Genomic DNA, 13883 nt, shown 5'->3' with positions numbered 1-13883 from the left:
ATGCTTGTAGACAGAAGGTCACTGTACTTTATGGCAGTGTACACAGGTAATGCTTGTAGACAGAAGGTCACTGTACTTTATGCTAGTGTACACAGGTAATGCTTGTAGACAGAAGGTCACTGTACTTTATGGCAGTGTACACAGGTAATGCTTGTAGACAGAAGGTCACTGTACTTTATGGCAGTGTACACAGGTAAAGCTTGTAGACAGAAAAATTAATGAAATTTGTCTCGTACAACTGCTGGGGTTTAAACAATAATAGTAAAAGAATTGGTATTTTTCATTTTCCTGAAAAAACAGAATGCTGAGTTTTATTGTTTACAAAATTGTCATTTTACAGATGGTCTAGAAAAAATAATTTACTCACAATGGGATGGAGACAGCTATTTTTCTCATGGTACTTCAGATTCTAGAGGTGTTTGCATTTTACTAAAAAAGAATATTTCGACTGTTGTACACTCAATTGAGCAAGATACAACTGGTAACTGTCTATTAGATGTTAGTTATGATGGGAAAAGATTTACTCTATGTAATATTTATGGTCCAAATGCTGATAACCCCATATCCTACTCTGATGTTTTTATGCCCCTGTCGGTGGGCACATTAAAACCGCACTGTCCATCAGTCAGTGTGTGCATCCGGTAAATTCTTGTCTGTGCTGTAACTCATCCATCCACGAAAGGATTTTAAAATAACTTGGCATAAATGTTCACCATAATGAGACGAAATGTAATGCCCAAGACCCAGACCCCTAGCTCCAAGGTCAAGGTCACACTTAGAAGTCAAAGGTGTTTCTTGTCTGGTCCATAACATTGCCATTTATCAAGGGATTTGAAAATCATTTGACACAAATGTTAACCTTATTGTGAAGATGTGTCAAACTTATCAAGATCACAAAATGATATGTGATTTTTGCGAATACAACTGTGGCATTCTTGGGCCTACTTCGAGGGCATTTGTCACCAATAGTGACAGCTCTTGTTAATTGTATAGATACAATTGGTAATGATTCTTACACTGTTGTGGAGACTATAACCTTGTATTAGATGTTGACAAAGATTACATGAATTACAGATCTGTTGATAATAATAGAAAGCTAGAGAAAACTCTTACAATTATAAGAGAACAAAACTTAGTTGATACATTTAGAATTATAAATGGTGATGAAAAACGATTTACTTGGAGGCAGATGGATTTTACACAGCAAGGTAGACTTGACTTTTTTCTAACATCGGAAAACTTGCTGTCAAAAATTAAAGAGTCTTCTATTGGAATCTCTTATCAGTGTAATCACTGTGTTGTATGTTTAGAATTAGTATTCAAAAACTGAACAAGGCAAACCTTATGGAAATTTAATAATTCATTGCTGTATGATAGAAATTATTTAGAGTGTATAAATGATAAAAATGACGAGATTAAAGAGCAGTACTGTTTATTTGTATATTGTTTAGAGAATGTAGTTAACATACACAATAATGATATTCAGTTTGTTATAAATGACCAGTTATTTCTGGAAACTTTGTTAATAGAAATTAGGGAGAAAACCATTGCATACTCTAGTTATAAGAAGAAACAGAGAGTCTCATGTGAGAAGATATCAATAAACAAAATAGAAAATATAGAAATATATGAATTGCAAATAATAAGAGCAGAAAATATGAAAGGATATATATTAAGATCAAGAGCAAAGTTCAAAGATGAGGTGAAAAGCCTTCAAGTTATTTCTGTAATCTGAGAGAAACAGTAATTGTACAAGCAAAGTTATTCCATTTTAGAAAAAGAAGAAGGTACTGTGCTGTCAAATCAGTCAGATATTTTAAATGAAGCTTGTTCTTTTTAGCTCACCAGAGCACAAAGTGCTCAAGGTGAGCTATTGTGACCGGTCATTGTCCGGCCTGCGTCGTGCATTAACATTTGCCTTGTGAACACTCTAGAGGCCACATTTGTAATCCAATCTTTATGTAACTTGGTCAGAATGTTAGTCTTGATGATCTCTAGGTGAAGTTCGAAACTGGGTAATGTGGGGTCAAAAACTAGGTCAATAGATCAGATCAAAGATAAAGCTTGTGAACACTCTAGAGAACACATTTTTGACCGAATCTTTATAAAACTTAGTCAGAGTGTAAGTCTTGATGATCTCTAGGCCAAGTTCGAAACTGGGTCATGTTGGGTCAAAAACTAGGTCTGATCAAAGGAAAAGCTTGTGAACACTCTAGAGACCACATTTTTGACCCAATCTTTATGAAACTTGATCAGAATGTTAGTCTTGATGACTCCAGGTCGAGTTTGAAACTGGGTCATGTGGGGTCAAAAACTAGGTCAGTAGGTCAGATCAAAGGAAAAGCTTGTGTTCACTCTAGAGACCACATTTTTGACCCAATCTTTATAAAAATTAGTCAGAATGTAAGTCTTGATGATCTCTAGGTCAAGTTCGAAACTGGGTCATGTTGGTTCAAAAACTAGGTCTGATCAAAGAAAAAGCTTATGAACACTCTAGAGACCACATTTTTGACCCAATCTTTATGAAACTTGGTAAGAATGCTAGTCTTGATGATCTCTGGGTCAAGTTGGAAACTGGGTCATGTGTGGTTAATAACTAGGTCAGAAGGTCAGATCAAAGGGAAAGCTTGTGAATACTCTAGAGACCACATTTTTGACCCAATCTTTATGAAACTTGATCAGAATGTTAGTTTTGATGATCTCCAGGTCGAGTTTGAAACTGGTTCATGTGGGGTCAAAAACTAGGTCAGTAAGTCAGATCAAAGGAAAAGCTTGTGAACACTCTAGAGACCACATTTGTGACCCTAATCTTTATGAAAGTTGGTCAGAATGTTAGTCTTGATGATCTCTATGTCAAGTTCGAAACTGGATCATGTGTGGTCAAGAACTAGGTCAGTAAATCAGATCAAAGGAATAGCTTGTGAACACCCTAGAGACCACATTTGTGCCCCAATCTTTATGAAACTTGATCAAAATGTTAGTATTGATGATTTCTAGGTCAGGTTTGAATCTGGGTCATCTTGGGTCAAAAACTAGGTCAGTAGATCAGATCAATGAAAAAGCTTGTGAACATTCTAGAGACCACATTTTGGACCCAATCTTTATGAAACTTGGTCAGAATGTTAGCTTGATGAACTCTAGGTCAGGTTTGAAACTGGGTCATGTGGGGTCAAAAACTAGGTCAGTAAATCAGATCAAAGGAAAAGCTTGTGAACACTCTAGAGACCACATTTGTGACCCAATCTTTATGAAACTTGGTCAGAATGTTAGTCTTGATGATCTCTAGGTCAAGTTTGAAACTGGGTCATGTTGGATTAAAAACTAGTTCACCTGGTCAATCAAAGGAAAAGCTTGTGAACACTCTAGAGGCCACAGTTGTGACCCGAATATTTATGAAACTTAGTCAGAAAGTTTGGCTTTATGATTTCTAGGTCAAGTTCAAATCTGGGTCATGTTGGGTTAAAAACTAGGTCACCTGGTCAAATCAAAGGAAAAGCTTGTGAACACTTTAGAGGCCACATTTGTGACTCAATCTTTATGAAACGGGGTCAGAATGTTTGTCTTAATCATGTTTAGGTCAAGTTTGAATCTGAGTCATGTGGATTCAGAAACTAGGTCACTAGGCCAGATCAAAGGAAAATCTTTTCAACATTCTAGAGATCACAATTAAAGTTTAAAACTCACGAAAATTAGTCAGAATGTTTGTTTTGATAATCTATAGGTCAAGTTCGAATCTGGGTCATGTGGGTTTCAAAAACTAGGTCACCTGTCAGATCAAAAGAAAAGCTTGTGAACACTCTAGAGGCCACAGTTGTAACCAAATCTTTATGAAATTTAGTCAGAATGTTTGTCTTGATGATCTTTAGGTCAAGTACAACTCTTGGTCATGTCGGGTCAAAAACTAGGTCAGTAGGCCCGATCAACTCTGGTGAGCGATATATAGGGCCAACATGGCCCTCTTGCTATAAATATGTATTCTGAAAATGTTTTAGGAAAGTTGTAATGATATAGAAAATGACTTAAAAGATATTACTGTTAAGAGTTGTCTAGAGAAAAAACAGATAGTTTAGAATGTTTATTAACTTACAGTGAAAATGTTCAATACCTTGAAAAAATATGAAAAATGATAAGTCTCTAGGTTCAGAGGATTTACTGTAGAATTTAAAGGTTTTTGGATGAAGATTGGCCATTTTGTTGTTACATCTATTAATCATGCATTTACAATCATGCATTTAATACTGGTTCCCCATATGTAACTCGAAAGCAAAGAATAATAACAAGTATCCCAAAAGAAAACGAGCCCAGAAAATATTTAAGAAATCTCAGACCTCTTACATATTGTTAAATGTTATCTATAAGTTAGCCTCTGGATTTATTGCAAATAGACTGAAGTCTGTATTATATCTAAGGTTATTATGAAGACAAATAACAGCTTGTGAGATTTGCTTCAGATGTTTATTAGCCCACCATCATCAGGTGGTGGGCTATTCAAATCACTCTGCGTCCGTGGTCCGGCGTCCTTCCGTCCGTCCATCCGTCCGTCGGTCCTTCCGTTAACAATTTCTTGTTATCGCATCTCCTCAGAAACTACCAGGGGGATTTTGACCAAACTTTGTCAGAATGAGGTATTGTACCCTAGTTGTGTCCCCCTGAAAATCAGACTGGTTCAACAAATTTTTAGTAAGTTATGGCCCTTTGTTTATTTCTATAATTTACATAGATTTATATAGGGAAAAACTTTGAAAATCTTCTGCCCAAAACCACAGAGCCTAGGGCTTTGATATTTGGTATGAAGGATCATCTAGTGGTCCTCTACCAGATGATTGAAATTATTTCCCTGGGTCTAATATGGCCCTGCCCCGGGGGTCACATGGTTTATATAGACTTATATAGGAAAAACTTTGAAAAACCTCTTGTCCAAAACCACAGGCCTAGGGCTTTGATATTTTGTATGTGACATCATCTAGTGGACTTCTACTAAGATTGTTCAAATTATCCCCCTAGGGTCAATATGGCCCCGCCCCGGGGTCACATGGTTTACATAGACTTATATAGGGAAAAACTTTGAAAATCTTCTTGTCCAAACCACAAAGCCTAGGGCTTTGATATTGTAATGTAGCATCGCTGGTGCTTCGCTACCAAGTTTGTTAAAATTATCCCCTAGGTCAAATATGGCCCCGCCCTGGGGTCACATGACCTAGTGACCTACTTTCACATTCTCAAGCACAGCCTTCAAATTTGGACCACTTGCATAGTTTTGTGTACCGAAATGAACTTTGACCTTAAGATTGACCTAGTGACCTACTTTCACATTTCTCAAGCTACAGCTTTCAAATTTGGACCACATGCACAGTGTTGTGTACGGAAATGAAATTTGACCTTGAGCTAGTCAGTAAGTCTTGAAATTTGGAACACTCAAAAATGGCACATTGGTGGGCGCCAAGATCACTCTGTGATCTCTTGTTTATGTTTATTTTACCATTTTCTCATTTCATACTAAAGGGGTGGATAAAATGGATATTCTTATTCAAAAGCATAACAACTTGAACATAAAATGTATATAAGAAGTAGGTATGATTTGCAAAACAATGTGCTATAAATGCCAGCAATTATATATGAAGTGTCATTGCAATGTTACTGTATAAAATTTACTGACCCTTGTTTCATGTTTGTATTCTGTATGTTAAAAAAGTACACTGCTAGCTATATATGATATATTGTGTATGACTTTCCAAAGAGCTATTGAACGATTGGCATGTATATATTTGTAAAGTTTTCCTATTCCCTTTTAGAATCACTTAAGAGTCCCATCTGCATCACAGTATTTCAGCTACATTGTTTATCCTTCGCTAATTTTTTTTTGACAGCTACAGTTTTAACAGCAGTTACATAATATTGTACAGGCGAGGTGAGCTACAGTACGCAAGAGGGATGTTGCACATGGTTGTTGGGATCCAGAAAGGATGAACTTTAGGACAATGATGGTGTCAGGGTGCGGGTTAACTTCAAAGATTGTCAGTGGTACAAACCTCTTAAGAGTTGTATCCTTGCTCCATTTAAAACTGATAGCTTCAGACTTTAAAGGGTGTCACGGTCCAAAATCACTCCATCATATGCATGTCTGCACGTGTGCTCTTAACATTCTCATTGAATGCTTCCAATACAAGTGGTAACGATTGTTGTTTGAGCAGTTTGGTTTCTCATTTTACATGTCCAAATATCATTCCTGATATCAGACAACCTTTAAGTTCCAATCATTTCATAACAGGCGACAAAAACTGATACTTTCTCCAAAGACCTTGTTCATATCCCATCTACATCTCCAAGTTTGTCTAGAATGCATTCTCGTTTCACCTTTCAACGGTTGCATTTCCAGTGCAACATAGTTTAGCAACATATAGCATCTAATTGACAGGGTACCATATGCTAAGAGCTGGAATATAATAACTTCAAATGTTTCTTGCCACCACGCGGGGACTGATAGGCTGGAGAACATGTGCGCATACTGATGTCAGAATTTGACGTCGTATTATGATGATTTTGTGTCTGAGCAATTTTTAATGTATAATATCTTTGAAAAGGTTTCTGTAATATCAACAGTAGGCAAGAAAAATGATCTCACCTGACTGCCTGAGTAAGGCAGTTGATTCCCAACCTTCAGGACAGCGTGATTAAAAAGTTGGTGCTCAGTTTTCCATACCACGCTGCCCCTCGGGTTTTGGAGAACCCTGTCTTACACAGACAGTCATATAACATCCTTATAGTCTTACATGTTGCTACAATATTGTCTGCTGAGCACAGGTTCCTCCATCAGCAGAGAGCATGACAAATCATTCAGTGCATAAACGTGCAGCAACAAAACATAAAAGTGCATCGTCAAAACAAATCTGAATTTGTCATCACATGTCACTGTTACAAATTCTGCTCACACACCAACTGATGTTGAATTATGACATCAGCTTCCTCCTTGATAGACCTTAAATCTATCAATGAAAATTTGTATCTTTAAGAATCCTGTGTTTGTCAACTTGTGACTTAAGCTTGCAGGTAACCCCATGGCCATGTCTTTGTTGTGCTCTATCAGTTGAACCTTGTTTATCATAAACTTGATACCATGACATAATTACAGGCATAACATATGGTCCTGACTAACACAGGATTCAGGGAGCAGAATATTAATACTGATGGAAGGTGCTTAATGGACAAGAGAGGAATCTGCAGCAACATGTAAGATACATAAAAATTTCAGCTATTATGCCTGCTCATGCCCTTTCTGTCTGGATGCGATAATGTATCCAAGCTAAGTGGCATTGGAAAGACAGCCGTTTCCAAACAGCTGACAACAGAGTTCAAAATGAACAAAAGTGGATATGTCAATGCAGATATGAACAAGGTTTTTGAAGAAGCTGTTTCATTGCTGCCTGTTAGGGTAAGACAGGAGCTGAAAGTATATCGGATAATATTATGACATTTGGGTAATTAATATATGATGATCAAACTAAAATCATTCTTACCCACACCAGACTCTTTCGTTGATAATGTCAAAAGAGCATACATACAAACGAGCATATGGAGAGTGCTTTTGTCCAAGACCCTTCAACTTTGATGCCATCACATTTTGATGGAGCAATGATCCAAACTCTTAGAGGCTTGTACTGACGACAATCCCGGAAGACAATATTCCTCCCCCAAATCTGTTGTAATTGTACATCAGAATAACCATTTGCAACATCCTGGAGCTCACCTCGCTGTAAAATATTCTGTGACTGTCATAAAACCTCAATCTCTCAATATAGATGCACGAATGCTATTTAAATAGTGAAACATTCAGTGATGCAGATAATTTATCCCCCCGCCAAAGGCGAAGGGGATATTAGAAATGCTCTCCGTCCGTGCGTCCGCAACAATCTTTGTCCAGAGCATAACTCCAAAAGTACTGAAAGGATTTTCTTCAAACTTCATACACTGATAGAACACATTGGGAGGAAGTGCAATGTGCAAGAACAATAACTCTACCTTGCCTATTTTTTGAGTTATTCCCCTTTATCATATTTTCTTAAAAAATTTTGTCCGGAGCATAACTCCAAAAGTACTGGAGGGATTTTCTTCAGTCTTCATACACTGATAGAACACATTGGGAGGAAGTGCAGTGTGCAAGAACAATAACTCTACCTTGCCTATTTTTTGAGTTATTCCCCTTTATCATATTTTCTTAAACAAAATTGTCCGGAGCATAACTCCAAAAGTACTGGAGGGATTTTCTTCAAACTTCATACACTGATAGAACACATTGGGAGGAAGTGCAGTGTGCAAGAACAATAACTCTACCCTGCCTATTTTTTGAGTTATTCCCCTTTATCATATTTTCTTTAAAAATTTTGTCCAGAGCATAACTCCAAAAGTACTGGAGGGATTTTCTTCAAACTTCATACACTGATAGAACACATTAGGAAGAAGTGCAGTGTGCAAGAACAATAACTCTACCTTGCCTACTTTTGGAGTTATTCCCCTTTATCATATTTTCATTAAAAAAATTGTCTGCAGCATATCTTTTTCATGCATGGAGGGATTTTGATATATCTTGGCACAAATGTTCACCACCACGAGATGGAGTGGCGTGCGCAAGAACCAGGTCCCAAGTTCTAAGGTCAAGGTCACACTTAGAGGTCAAAGGATACAAGGATGAAAACCTTGTTATTCTAGTGATTCTGGTAGAGACTTCGAAAGCTGAAGTACTATATATCTCAATCGTCCAATAGCTTTTTAGAAAGTCAGACTGGATAAACGTCTTTAAATAATAGTGTTCTAAGGTTAAGACAGTACAAGGGTAAGTTAATTTAATACAGTTGCATTAAGATTACACTTGATAAACCCTCAAGGACTTTATAAGCTCTCATCCTTGTATGGCAGATATTTCATTCTTTCAAGATGTATTCAAGTAGTTTTTGTATTTGCCTTATTAATCATTAAATCTGATATAATATTGTGGTTCCTTCTGTGATACTTGAAGCATGACCATTGCCGCCTATGCATGCGTAGCTTGTGTTGTATCTCACAAATAAAGTTCATACCACGCATCTATAATAATTAAATGTTATTACCTGTTGGCGTCGATACCGAGATTATAAGCAACGTTTTCATCAAAATTTCCCGACTTTTATTTAAAGGCGTTTTCGAAACTTTTATTGAAATGCTACAAATCAATAGGAGAGTCAGTCACCAAAATTGTAGTGGACAGGCTGCGGCTTTTGGATTTTTTGTTTAATACCACTATGTTAACATTTTACATTACGTCAACTTCACCTACTTTGGCGTGTTGCAATGTAGAAAATGAATTAACCCTTTTATCATTGGACAATATGGTCAGTTTTTTGTAGCAATGTAAAGACAAACAGATATTTACTATTCCTATCCAGCGACAGCAACCTATATCCAAATGATACTTATCCGAATATGAGCAATATGAACAGTAGTCGCACTTCCTTTAGCACAGACACATTTCCACCATTATATCTTTATCTATTATGCATACATACATTATGATTATCTTCTTGAATGCATAGAATGGGCATTTTAAAGCCATTGAGTGTATTCTTACTGTGTTTGTAGCAAACTGACCACAAATCATGTACCACAATAATTCTTATATGTGGAGGTTGTATATAGTTATATTCAGCCGAGTTTTAAAGAGGCCAATGATATCCCATGATGAGGCCCTTCTTTTATTAGGTTTAGTAGAGTGAGTCATTTCCCCTTCAAGAGCCTCTTTGGGCAGCATAACGAAGCCTGCTCCTTATTTTGGCTTATCAGCATTACATTGAGCCTCGTTCCGATAATATAGACTTCCTATACCGATACAAAATGTAGTCCTAGATAGACGATATCATTCGGATACGTCAATGAAATTTTTGCAGTCCCTTGAATATCAAGGTAACGGTATTTGACTACATTATTCATGTTATTTAGATTTAGAATTCTATAGTTGACACTGTAATTAATAAAGAATTTTATTTCTCAGAGTGATGTTTCTATACTCAGATCATAAAATGACACCTCTTGAGGTGCAGGTGCCCAGTGATTTGTATGACCAGAACTGGAGTGCACAGTTGACAAAATAGCACCAGTTGCTGAGGTCCAAGTTTCCCAGAAACAAATAATTTAAAGGTAATCTGATTTAAAGTTTATGATGGAGTATTTCTCACATGAAGTCATTACCAGTAAATGCTAATTTTATAATGTATAAATGGAATGACCAGCAATTAGAACCCAGTTTTGTGTTTTTAACTTGTTTTAGAATGCTTTTGACATTTTTCCAGTACTTCCACAAACAGCATGACAGTTACATTAGGAAAGGAGTGAATATAAACCAGCATTATATTAAAAAATTAAAACAAACTTTTGTATAGTGTGTTATGTGGTAAAGCTCTTAAAGGGGTTTGGACACTAACACAATTTTAACTTGATGTTAATCGATTTTTTCTGTACTCTGGGTCATAAAGTATTGACTCAAATAATATTGGCTAATGAGTTACTATTAATGTTATATTCAATGATGTCTCCATTAAAAATATTTTAATAATTTTAATATTTCTCTTACCTTCAGTTATGTTAAAAGTTGTCACATATTAATCAAGTGTATCATAACATTCTCAGGCCCATTGAAACCAGAAAATACATTTTTGGTAATAATTTGACGAAGCCAGTTGTAGAGTTTTAACATGAGACAGTTAGGGAGAGAGAGTTTACATTTTGCTGGAACCTTGTTACAGGTATTTTTCTCCATTACAAAGGAACTGATGTCTGGAAGATTTTTAGCTCAACTATACAAAGAATGGAGAGCTGTCCTACTGGACCCAGCGTCAGAGTCCTTCTGTGTCCACACTTTGGTTACAGTTTTGATGCACTTTCACTTAATCTCTGTAATAACTTGATGGATTTGTTTCCTGCTTAAAATAGTTATTCCTCATAATCACCCACACCATATGGCACAAGGGCAATAACTGTCATGTCAATATTTCATGAATTATGCCCCCTTTTACTTACAATTTCAGGTTAAAGTTTTCATGCACTTTCTTATCTCATTTATTACTAAATGGATTTGATTCAAACTTAACATAGTTATTCAACATCATCACTCACATCATATGACTCAAGAGCCATAACTCTTGCACCAGATTTCCTGAATTATCCCCCCTTTTTTACTTGGAACTTCAGGTTAAAGTTTTGATGCATTTTTACTCTATCTCTGTTATTACTAAATGGATTTGATTCAAACTTAAAACAGTTGTTCCACCTTATAACCCACATCATATGACACAAGGTCCATAATTCTGGCACAAATATTTGAGCCGTGCCATGGGAAAACCAACATAGTGGGTATGCGACCAGCATGGATCCAGACCAGCCTGCGCATCCGCGCAGTCTGGTCAGGATCCATGCTGTTCGCTAACAGTTTCTCCAATTCCAATAGGCTTTAAAAGCGAACAGCATGGATCCTGACCAGACTGCACGGATGCGCAGGCTGGTCTGGATCCATGCTGGTCGCACACCCACTATGTTGGTTTTCCCATGGCACGGCTCATTTCATGAATTATGCCACCTTTTACTTAGACTTTTGATGCATTTTCACTATATCTCAGTTATTACTAAATGGATTTGATTATAACTTAAAATAGTCATTCCACATCACCCACATCATATGACACAAAATGCAAAAATCACTTGCACCAATATTTCATGAATTATCCCCCTTTTTGCTTAGAATTATACTGTCTTACTTAATGTTCTTTATCTCTCTTACTACTTAACACTTTTGACACAGACTCAAGCAATTGTCCAATATCTTCGTTCTTATTGGAGTCATTAATCAGTCTAGTGACAGCTCAAGCTGTCTCAGATGTGCCCAGTTTCAATATCCAGCATCGAAATAGTCGAGCACGCCGTCTGGTGTGACAGCTCTTGTTAATACCTTCTTTTAATCACAGTGTCATATGTATATTAGTTAGCTTATTCATCCCTGCTAAGCACTTGGTATCTTGAGCTATCACTTTTAAACAGTTCAAGGGATTTCAATGAAACTTTACACAAATTGAAATCATGTTGAGAAATGGTGTGCCATGTACATGCGTCAGATTTTTACACCCAAGGTCAAGGTCACAGCCAAGAGTACTTCACTTCTTAGGTTTTCTTTTTAGTTTACACAAATTTATTGTTCAAGAATGCTTGGATCTAGGATCATGAAAGTTGATAGGGAGGTTGGTCATGACCAGCAGGTGACCTCTATTGATTGAGGTTAGTAGGTCAAAGGTCAAGATTACAGTGACCCGGAAAATTTAAACGGCCTCTGGATGAAAACTCAAGAACCTTTGGGCCTAGGATCATGAAACTTGATAAGGAAGTTGATCATGACCAGCAGATGACCCCTATTGATTTTGCGTTCAGTAGGTCAAAAGTCAAGGTCACAGTGACTTGGAAAATATAAACTGTTTCAGGACGATAACTTGAAAACGCTTAGGCCTAGGATCACTGAACTTAAATGGGAGGTTCATCTTGACCAACAAATGACTTATTGATTTTGAGTTCAGTAGGTCAAAGGACAAGGTCACAGTGACTCAGAACAGTAAAACAGTTTCTGGATGATAACTCAAGAGCGCTTGGATCTAGGAAGTTGGTCATAACCAGCTGATGATCTCTTATGATTTTGAGGTCAAAGGTCAAGGTCACAATGACTCAGAACAGTTAAGCGGTTTCCGGATGGTAGTTTGAGAATGCTTGGACCTAGGATCATGAAAGTTTATAGGGAGGTTGGTCATGACCAGCAGATGACCTCTATTGATTTTGAGGTCAGTACGTCAAAGGACAATGTCACAGTGACCCGGAAAAGTTTAACGGTTTCCGGACGATAACTTGAGCACGCTTGGATCACATTTGATACGGATGTCACTTATGACTGGTAAATGACCCATAATTATTTATTTGAGGCCAGTACATCAAATGTCCAGTACACAGTGACCAAATAATTTCTGTTCCTTGTGCAGTTACTGAATGCATCAAAGGGGGCATTTCTTGTTCTGTGAGCTCTTGTTTTAATAATAATAATAATAATAATAACGACTTTATTTATAGTGGATAACATATTTGGCTAAGCCAATTTACAATATGGTCCACATATACATGGCTATATACAAACATGGATAAAAATATGACAAAATAAAACACACAAAGTTAATGTTATCAGAAAAATAATATGAGAATGAAAGATTATATACAATACAGGACACTAATTTAACAACTGAAGTAACTATTTACAATGAAAATGGAGAGAGATGGTAGAGACAGTATTTCCTGACATTTGATTGCAATTATGTACTTATTGTACTGTCAGAGTATTGCCACTGAAGGTACGATCTTTTAAATTTCTCCAGGGTGTCTGAAGTACGTATATATTTAGGTATGTTATTCCAGATAACTGTTCCAGAATAGTGCAAAGATTTGCGGAAAAATTCCTTTTTTGGCATAGGTACTACTAGTTCATCATTTTCTCTAGATCTAAGTTCACGATCAGATGTTTGCTTTTGAGTAAATTTTGAAGTAAGATAATTAGGACATTGGTCATGAATCGATTTATATACTAGAATTGCTTTTTTGTATTTAATTCGGTCAAAAAAAGTCATTCATTTCAATTTTGTAAATAATTCAGCGGATGGGGCATCAAATTTTTTGTCAAGAATAATTCTTGCAGCACGTTTTTGGAATTTCAAAACAGTTTCTAGAAGCTCGTCACTGCAGTTTCCCCATATAGTGCAGCAATAAGATGTGGCAAAATATAGGCATTGAAAAATAGCTTTCGGGAGTGTAAGTTTAGGAAAGATTTTATTCGTAAC

The 13883-nt window shown here is 36.6% G+C and overlaps 1 long non-coding RNA gene across 2 annotated transcripts in view; it reads left to right on the top strand.

The window, feature by feature from the left end:
* Positions 1–13883, top strand: part of LOC128557914 (uncharacterized) — a 29785-nt gene that overhangs the window by 14263 nt on the left and 1639 nt on the right. The window contains exons 4-5 of one of the 2 annotated variants that reach the window (XR_008371503.1): positions 10019–10164; positions 10654–10769. The exons of the other annotated variant lie outside the window; for it this stretch is intronic. This is a non-coding gene — a long non-coding RNA (uncharacterized LOC128557914). The remainder of the gene's footprint in view (positions 1–10018; positions 10165–10653; positions 10770–13883) is intronic. 2 annotated transcript variants of the gene reach the window in all.

Source organism: Mercenaria mercenaria, chromosome 6 (assembly GCF_021730395.1).
Source record: "Mercenaria mercenaria strain notata chromosome 6, MADL_Memer_1, whole genome shotgun sequence".
Classification (NCBI taxonomy): Eukaryota; Metazoa; Mollusca; class Bivalvia; order Venerida; family Veneridae; genus Mercenaria; species Mercenaria mercenaria.
The sequence above is the reverse complement of the archived record's forward strand: the minus strand, read 5'-3'. Positions and strand labels throughout refer to the sequence as shown.